The sequence below is a fragment of the Macrotis lagotis genome, chromosome X (assembly GCF_037893015.1).
Source record: "Macrotis lagotis isolate mMagLag1 chromosome X, bilby.v1.9.chrom.fasta, whole genome shotgun sequence".
NCBI lineage: Eukaryota > Metazoa > Chordata > Mammalia > Peramelemorphia > Peramelidae > Macrotis > Macrotis lagotis.
The window spans coordinates 336,123,420-336,132,521 of NC_133666.1; the positions used below are offsets into that span (position 1 = coordinate 336,123,420).

The 9,102-nt window shown below is 33.0% G+C and overlaps 1 long non-coding RNA gene across 1 annotated transcript; it reads left to right on the plus strand.

The window, feature by feature from the left end:
• The first annotated feature begins 542 nt into the window (after nt 1-542).
• Nucleotides 543-7,842, plus strand: LOC141498363 (uncharacterized). The gene is made up of 3 exons (XR_012471620.1): nt 543-630; nt 6,785-6,837; nt 7,609-7,842. It is a non-coding gene; the product is annotated as an uncharacterized LOC141498363 (long non-coding RNA).
• The last annotated feature ends 1,260 nt before the right edge of the window (nt 7,843-9,102 follow it).

Here is a 9,102-nt window from a genome sequence, read left to right on the forward strand (position 1 = left end):
TTGTACCTTGATCCAAATTGGGTGTGGTGAGAGAGAAATCATATCCTTAAAGAGAACAGAATTCTCAGAGGTAACCAGATCAAACAATAAGACATCTGGGTTTTTTTTTTCCGAATTAAAGGGAATAGTCCTTGTACTTTGTTCAAACTCCACAGCTCCTTATCTGGATACAGATGGTACTCTCCTTTGCAGACAGCCTAATATTGTTCCCGATTGTTGCATTGATGGAATGAGCAAGTCCTTCAAGGTTGATCATCACTCCCATGTTACTGTTAGGGTGTACAGTGTTTTTCTGGTTCTGCTCATCTCACTCAGCATCAGTTCATGCAGATCCCTCCAGGTTTCCCTGAAATCCCGTCCCTCCTGGTTTCTAATAGAACAATAGTGTTCCATGACATACATATGCCACAGTTTGCTAAACCATTCCCCAATTGAAGGACATTTACTGGATTTCCAATTTTTTGCCACCACAAACAGGGCTGTTATAAATATTTTTGTACAAGTAATGTTTTTACCCTTTTTCATCATCTCTTCAGGGTTGATCTGGTTGATCCCTGGCTGATCTTCCCTGGGAGCTCAGACTCACCTGCCGGTACTCAGCCAAGGCTGCTGCGGGAGACAAATGCTGAGGTAGATTTTCCTCTCCTGGCTTTTCTTTCTGGGTTTCCTGGTTCGTAATTCTTTTAAGAGGTTTGTTTCATGTGATAGATGGGGAAGAGATCAGGAGACTTTAGAACTGTGCCTGTCTTCCCTCCGCCATCTTGGCCGGAATTCGGAAGATTTCATTTCAACCTAAGCAGTGGTATTGTCACAATTAGCACTATCAAAATATGGTTGTGTTCAGTACAGTTCAGTAGATTGGATGGAGCTTTAATTGCAGTTTTTGTGATCTTTAATAACTCTGGCAAACTGAGATGCTTTACTATTAGGAAATTCCAAATTTCTATGAAAATGCAATTAATTTAGTATGAGAAACAATAAATAGGACAGATTTCTTAATTTGGGTGTTAATTTTAAAAATTATGCTTGTTTTTTTCTCTCTTCCATGGTATACTATAATCATCTATCTACCCACCTAATTACCTAGCTACCTACCTACCCATCCAGCTTAAAAAGGGATGTAATATATAGCCATAAGGGAATTCTCCCTTATTGAAAGATGAATGAATAATTTTTGATGATTCAACCAAATTGGTTGATAAACATTATTTATTCCATTATCATCAAAGTATAATCCCCTTTACCCAGTGTATCACAGATTTATGTGATATCAAAAAAATGTGACATCACTGAAGCAAAATTTGCTGGTTGCATTAAACTCCCAGGTCTAAAACCTGGGAGGATCTTATATAGTGATTGTAGATTTTATTACTGGCATTTTCCGCTTTTTCAGGCTTGTTGTCTCTGCATCCATTGTTTCGTATGTTACTAGTACATTAGGTTACATTTTGCCATGTTCTGCACAGAAATGTTTCAGCAAAGATTTTCAAAAAGCACTGAATTCAAGTTCAAAGTGATTGAGTTTGCAAAAGTGAATGGAAATCATTCTGTTGAATATCAGTTTGGTTCTCCTCCAACTGAGAAAACTATCAGAGAAGAAGAATTCTACTGAAAATGCCTCAGCAGAAGAAGGCCATGAGAGGCAAGTCAGAAAAATGGTCCAATTTAGAGAGAGGATTGAAGAGATGGATTGTAGAGCAGAAGGTCATTGTGATTCCTGTGTGCACAAAGATGGTTCAACAGGAGGCAAGAATTGCTGATGAAAAAGAAGTAGTTTCCAAGGAAGACACAATTGGAGCTTCAGGTTCATGAAATGGAATGGACTAAGCATGCATCCATGCACTAGATTTGCCCAAAAGATGCCTGAAAGATATGAGGAGAAGGTCCTTGAATTTCATGATGAATAAAACTTGAGTTCAATAACTTTATGTAATACATTTTTTTCAAATTTCAGGTCCCGAAATTAAGGTGTCTTAAACATGGGGAAATATGTTAGCAATTATTCCATGCCAGGCTTTGTCTTTTGCCAGAAATATTTAAATAACCTCCTAATTGTTTTCCCCTTCTCAATTTTTTTTTCTCTCCACGCCTATCTATACCTCAAAGTGCTTTATGTTCAATGTATGTCTGACCATGTCACTTCCCCTATTCATTAACTCTAATGACTACCTATTACCCATATAATCTAATAGGAACTCTTTTCCTTGCTTTTCAAAGTCCTTTGCACAAAGACCCCAACTACTATATATATATATATATATATATATATATATATATATATATATATATATATATATATATATATGACAAGGTATACATTCTTACTCTTGCCAAACTTTTAAAACCAGTCAAATTAATTTTCTTTCTGTTTCTCAAAAATAATGCTTCATTTCTTCTGTACATGCTTTTGCACTTGCTATCTTTCTATGCCTGGAATGCAATCTGCTCCTTACCTTGGCCTTTTAGAATTTTTATTCCTTAAAAAAGCCCCAAACCAATCTTTTATATTAAATCCTTCTTTATCCTCTCAGCTGTTAAGTGACCATTTGGTCAATTATTATATATTTATTCTGATGTATTTTGTATGTATGTATGTATGTATATATATATATATATATATATATATATACATGCATGTGTATAAGAGGTATGTATCTGTATATATGGGCAGCTAGGTGGCACAGTGAATAAAATTTCAGGTCAAAAAATAAGAAATCTGAACTCTGTGTGTTAAAATATGGACTCAGACATTTAATTAACTGTATGGAAAATCGGTTAACCCTATATGCCTCAGTAAACTCACCTGTAAAATGAGCTAGAGAAGCAAATGGCAAACTGCTCCAGTGTCTTTGCCAAGGAAACCTCAAATGGGGTCACAAACAATTGAATATATCTAGAAAACAATGGAACTACAAAATGTATGTTTGTGTGTGTGTATATATACATATGTGTTTATCTGTAAATAAATGTAAATTTATATGCATGCATGTGTAAGCAAAAATATATATATTCATATATATATATATATATATATATATTCCTCTGTAGTTAATAATGTAATTTTATCAATGATAGGGATAGTCTTGTTTATACATTTGTATTCTCAATGCCTAAAATAGTGCCTGTCATATATTAAGTGAATAATACATGCTTTCCATTCTCATTAATCATCACAACAATCCTGTGAGACAGGTGATGCTATAATCCCTATTTTATAGAGGATGAAGAAAATATATTCTAGGTCCCCTGTCTAGTAAACTTTTGAGGAGGGCTTGAAATCCTGATCTTAAAGATTTCAGATCTGTTACTCTAACCATCTTATTACTCTTGAAAATTAATAGAAAAATAGATAAAGTATATGGTATATGTGGTATAACTCTTTCTAAACCATTTTGTCCCTATAGTGTGTTGGAACCTATTAATTGTTACAAGTTATACCAGTTAATCATTAATCTATTGCTTCAGCCACCTTGCTAATGTAGAAAGTTGCAGTTGAATAGTTTCAACAATATTTTGTCGTTCTTTTCTCTGATTTTTCATGATCCAATTTGGAATTTTCTTGGAAAAGATACTAGACTTGTTTGCAATTTTCTTCTCATTTGACAGTTGAGGAAACTGAGGTAAACAGAGATAAGTTACTTTCCCAGGGTCACAAAATTTATCACCAGAAAATTCTACAAGTTTTACTTAGGCGACTATAGATAAATAAGCAGTCAGAATCTCTAAAGTCCAAAGCAAACCTGGATTGCAGTATGATTAATCATAGATTTATAACTAGTCATTAAGTCCAATAACCCTATTTTGTAACTTGATAAAGTCAAGACCCATAGAAGTTCAGCTTACTTGTATGGCAACTATCTGTGAAGGAATAAAAAACCAAAACTTCCTTACTCTAGGCTTCATATCATATTGCTCCTCATGGATAATAGGAACTATGAACTCTACTCTTCATCATGATTTTCAGCTTACAATGAAAAACAGATTATTACTGGGAGTCATCAATATCTTTTATTGCATTTTCAACAATTCAATCTTTGTTTCATCTCCTTTATTTGAATTCTTCCTTTGGTTCTGCAGATTATTACTCATTTATACCTTACTTACACAAGGTATTAATATATTATATCATGAATAAGAAATAAAATTAATTATTTTCTTATGTCATTTTATCTATGAACAGAGGTGTTTTTTCCAAATGTAAGATGCATATCACACACATATAGATACACACACACACACACACACACACACACATATATATATATATATATATATATATATATATATCACAATGCACATTTCCATACAAATATGTACACTTAAAATGAATATATGCTGTCATAAATGGAAGTTGTCATTAGACACTTCATAAAATTAAAGATATTTTTGACTAACCATGAGCTAACTAACATAAAAAATATTGTCACCAGCAGCTGCACTGATTTTTCTTACCCTTGGCTTGTGCCTCAAAGTATAAGGACAGTTAGGGAGCTCTTGTATCAAATCTCTATATTTTAGAAACTCACACCACATTGAAATGTTTTACTTAATCTAATTCAGGTCTTTTTCATCCATCCCCAAATTCTGAAAAACACCTAGTGAATACAGGTATATTGTGAGGGTCAGTTGCAGGGGGGAAAATATAGATTGAATGCAAGTTATCCTCAGAATAGTCATTAGGTGAGTAGTTCATATTTAAAGTTGCTATGATTCCTACTAGTAGCTGAAAGGAGTACTCTGTCAATCTAAATGGAAAATTTGGCTTCAGTTAGTGACATGACTTGAAGTTTAAAAATTTATAGACAACAGTGATAATATTATGTCTATCCTTTAAGATTTTTTTTGTGTCTTTTGTTTGTTGATACAGACTCCCCCTATCTCTCCCAGAATGGAAGTGCAATGGCCATTCACTGGTCTGCATCCACTGATGTTCTTTATAGAAACTCTGACCTTCTATTTATGATAAAAGCCCTTTCACCCCACTTTAGACAGACTGTATGCCTCCCAGTTATAGGATCAATAAGTCAAAAGCATACTGAAGCTAGAGACTGTGCTAAATTTTGGGGATAGAAAGAAAATCAAAAAAGTATCTATGCTCCAAAAGGGACATATGCAAAGGACAATATATAAAATAAACAAAACATAAAAACTATCACAAATTGTAGCTAATCAATACTGAGAAGGTCCTAGCTTTAAGAGAAAGATAATGTAAAGCTTCTTGTAGAAGTCAGAACTTCAGCTGATTCTTGTAGAAAACTCTGTGAACCTGTGAATGTCAATTTTTATCTGCCTCCCTTTCTTCAACTGTAAAAAAATGGGGATATTTCCCTACATTTTTTGTAAGGATCAAGTGAGTTAATATTTCTAAAACTTTTAGCAATGTTCCTGACATATTAACAAGTGCTAAAAACGTATGTTACTTTCTTCTTTCTCCTTCTTCAATGATAAAGGTAAGTTTATGGAATTCCATGCTATTGGCAAAAATAAAATATTAACCTCTCTATTAACATGGGATAGTAAAGGGAGATTTTTTTTACTTCAATAATTTTGGAAACTAATGTTCTCAATATATTAAATTAAGTCTTCCTAGATGTTAAATTCGCTAAGGTAGATAAACCTTACCTTGTAAAGAGACAGGTCATCATTTTAGTTTCAGGAAATATTTCTTAAAAGCCATATGTAAGATGAAAAGAATTGAACCAATCACTACCTGAAAAGTACCTGGTTGGGAGATCAGCTTGCTCACTGACTAAAATGTCTGCTTGCATCATTCAAGTAAAGAATATAATAAGCTAATAAACTGAAAAATTCTGAGATAATTCTGCATTGTGACTTTGAGTTAGGAAGACCAAAGTTCAAACTCCATCTCTGACACATATTGGCTCTGTGAACCTGGGCAAATCATTTAACTTCTCAATGTCCCCGGCAACTTTCTAAGATTATAAATTTCAGAAAGGGTGCAAATCTACATTCATAGAGGGAATTTGTTTATCATTTAGTCTCCATTCCAGTGAGACATGTCCCAAAGAAGAATAATTGTGTAACAATCATAAAATATAATCATATTATTTCATGTTTATTCAATCCAATCCCTATATCAAAGAAATCATACTAGTACAAAAAACAAAACTAAAAAAATAAACAATTCAAAAACTGTGCAAGGTACATAAAGCAACTATATTTTATTAATCTATGCTGACTCAATCTAGTTACATGAGGTATTTCACAAGAAATCTTGATATCCTCAGAATGGGTATTCCTTCTGAGTGAGAATATCAATCATGTGTAAATTATATTGCTGGGGATAATTTCTTGCTTCCTTTCACCATCTGAAAGATTTCCAATTTCTAATTCATTTGAGCCTATGCAGTCCCTGAAGAACTATCCATTAGACTAAATCAGTAGAATTTTATTATTTTTAAATAAGGTCGAAGGACAAATTATACATTTTAATTATTTTCAGGTTAGGAAGACATTATCTCTATGAACACTACTATGCAGCAAGTTAGTTCCCTTAATTCATTCACTTTGGGACAGATAAGAACCTGTTTAATATATATCAGTGCAGGAGACACCAGGAAATAATCCTGCATAAAGCAATGCATGCAAGATACAGGACAGGAGTCTTCCCAGTGCAATCAATGCTTAGGAATTAGAAGATTTGCTTCTAGTCATTCACTATACTCTTAGAAAGAGAAATCTGAATAACTGACCTGTTATCTAAGGCTTTAAAATAAGAATGAGAAATTTTTTACATTTTAGGGAATATTTCCTTTTTTTTTAGAATTTAAAATGTAAAGGCATCTCACTGTTGGATGAGATCTCACATCTCACAAGGTAGGCACTTTAAAAATATTTATTTAATATAGTTTTAAAATAGATTTATTCCTGATAAAGTGATTCACTTTTATTCTATAGTTATTATTGCTTTGTTTGATTTTGTCCAGACCTGAGATTTCATCCATGGATAGGATCCATGGATATATTTGAGAGGATTAATGAATGTGGGTGAAGGGGAAAAATACATCTCTATTTTCCCTAATCTTTCACTTCCTTTGTAATCCTATGTTGTTTATTTTGCATATTGAAAAATATATTTTGAAGAGGTACATAAGCTTTACCAGATTATCAAGGGATACTCTCATACCCCTCAAAAGTTTAGAAAATTTCTATAGTTTTTTACAGAGTTTTGATGTGATTTTTGTGTATAAATGAGGAAATAATTCCTATGATGTAATGCATTGCTATGACAAAATCCATTCCTAATTCTGAGGACAAGAAGAGCACATTACCTATATCACAGCAGAATTAGAATTTCCTCAAACACTGGGTATGGGCTCTATCTGAGGCTAAAGAATTGGTTGTGGTTCCCTAGACTCAGGTCTCCAGAAGACTGGAGGCTGGTGATTAGATTATCAGAAGGAGGTGGTGAACTGTGTTGGGGGTTGGGGACTTCCTACCATTATAAACTTCAGTGATCATGTTTTAGGCCTACTTGACTTTGGAAGTGACCTCCCTTTGCTTTTTTTCCCCCTACTAGATCTATAGATTTTTATTTCCCCTATAGTTTACTGCTGCTTGGGATCATAGTTTCCTATTTTTTCTCAGCTCATGGAAGAACAGAAGATAATCTCCCTCTTTATAGTTGAAGAAACTAAGGATCAGAGGGGTTAACAGAATTCTCCAAAGCCATGCCAACAATCAACTGGAAGACCATGAGTACTCACAGTTTCTAAGTCTCATTCACTAAGATGATGAATGAAGTAGGTACCTGGAAGTTGGTTTGGGAACCTAACAGTAATGAGTAATGATTTTTTTCTTGTTAAAAATATAAATACTAAAAGTTCCATAATAAATTTTACAAAGAAATTTTTCAATACAAGCATTTATAAATTTAGGCGATGAATATATTGGAAAGTAACTTTCTGATTTCTTTTGTCAAAAGATTGTTAAAATCGGAGAGAACAGAAGATGCTCTAACTCCTCTGAATAGATTAGTAAGGAAACTTTGAAAAATAACATAGAACAAGTGTAGCTTCTATGTATACATAGCAATATCATATTATCTTTCCATATTAGAATAAATCTCAAATCTACTTGACATTACTACATTCTACATTGGCATAGGAGGAACCCATTCAGCCCTGCTCAATCTTTTCCCATTACTTCCCAAAATCCAATGCAAAATATTCAAACACCAAGATTTTCTTTTCAACTTCTTGACAAGTAGGAGATTTAAGTGAAGAACTTGAATTTTCCTTCAGTTATTTTTAACCCTTGCTATATAATTGCACACCATCCTTTTCTGGTCATATGTTTTTATATCACTTTTGCATAATTCCCCTTTGATTATATGTTACATTATACTTAAAACTATCCTGCACCTCTCAGTGATCTTCAATTATAGTTAGATTCTTTGGAATATGTAATGCTTTGAATTGTAGATGTACAACATCACTGGAAGACCCTTGATATTAAAAAGATGGCCATTTATATTATTAAGAATCTTGGAATTATTAATATAATTAATTATTCAAAGGCATTCTAGCTTGTTATCCTTTGAAATACTGACCCTATCTCATTATCTATGTACATAATCTGTCCAGTAGACCAATTAGACATTATTTAGTACCTAATACATTCCTGTATCATACTAGGCACTATCAATATGAAGAAACAAAAGTCTTGTCCTCAAGACACTTACCTCTTAAGGGATAAACAGGTAGGGGTGTGTGTGTGTGTGTGCATGTGTGTGTGTGTGTGTGTGTATAGTTATATACAAAAATATTTGGACATAAAAGCATATATAATGTTATCTTGTAGACAGAGAAACAAGTTTCTGGAGAAGAAGGAAAGATCATTTGGAAGAGGAAGAACTTAAGCTAATTATTAAAAAAAAACCCTAGATATTCCAAGAAGAATGTGTAATGGGGGGGAGGTATTTAAGGTATGTAAGAAAAGAAACATTGATTAAAGTAAGGTTGAACAATACAGTATATATATATATATATATATATATATATATATATGTATGTATATATATGAATATTTAGACTAAATGTAAGATGCAGTCAGGTTGCAAACATCTTTACATGAATGAGC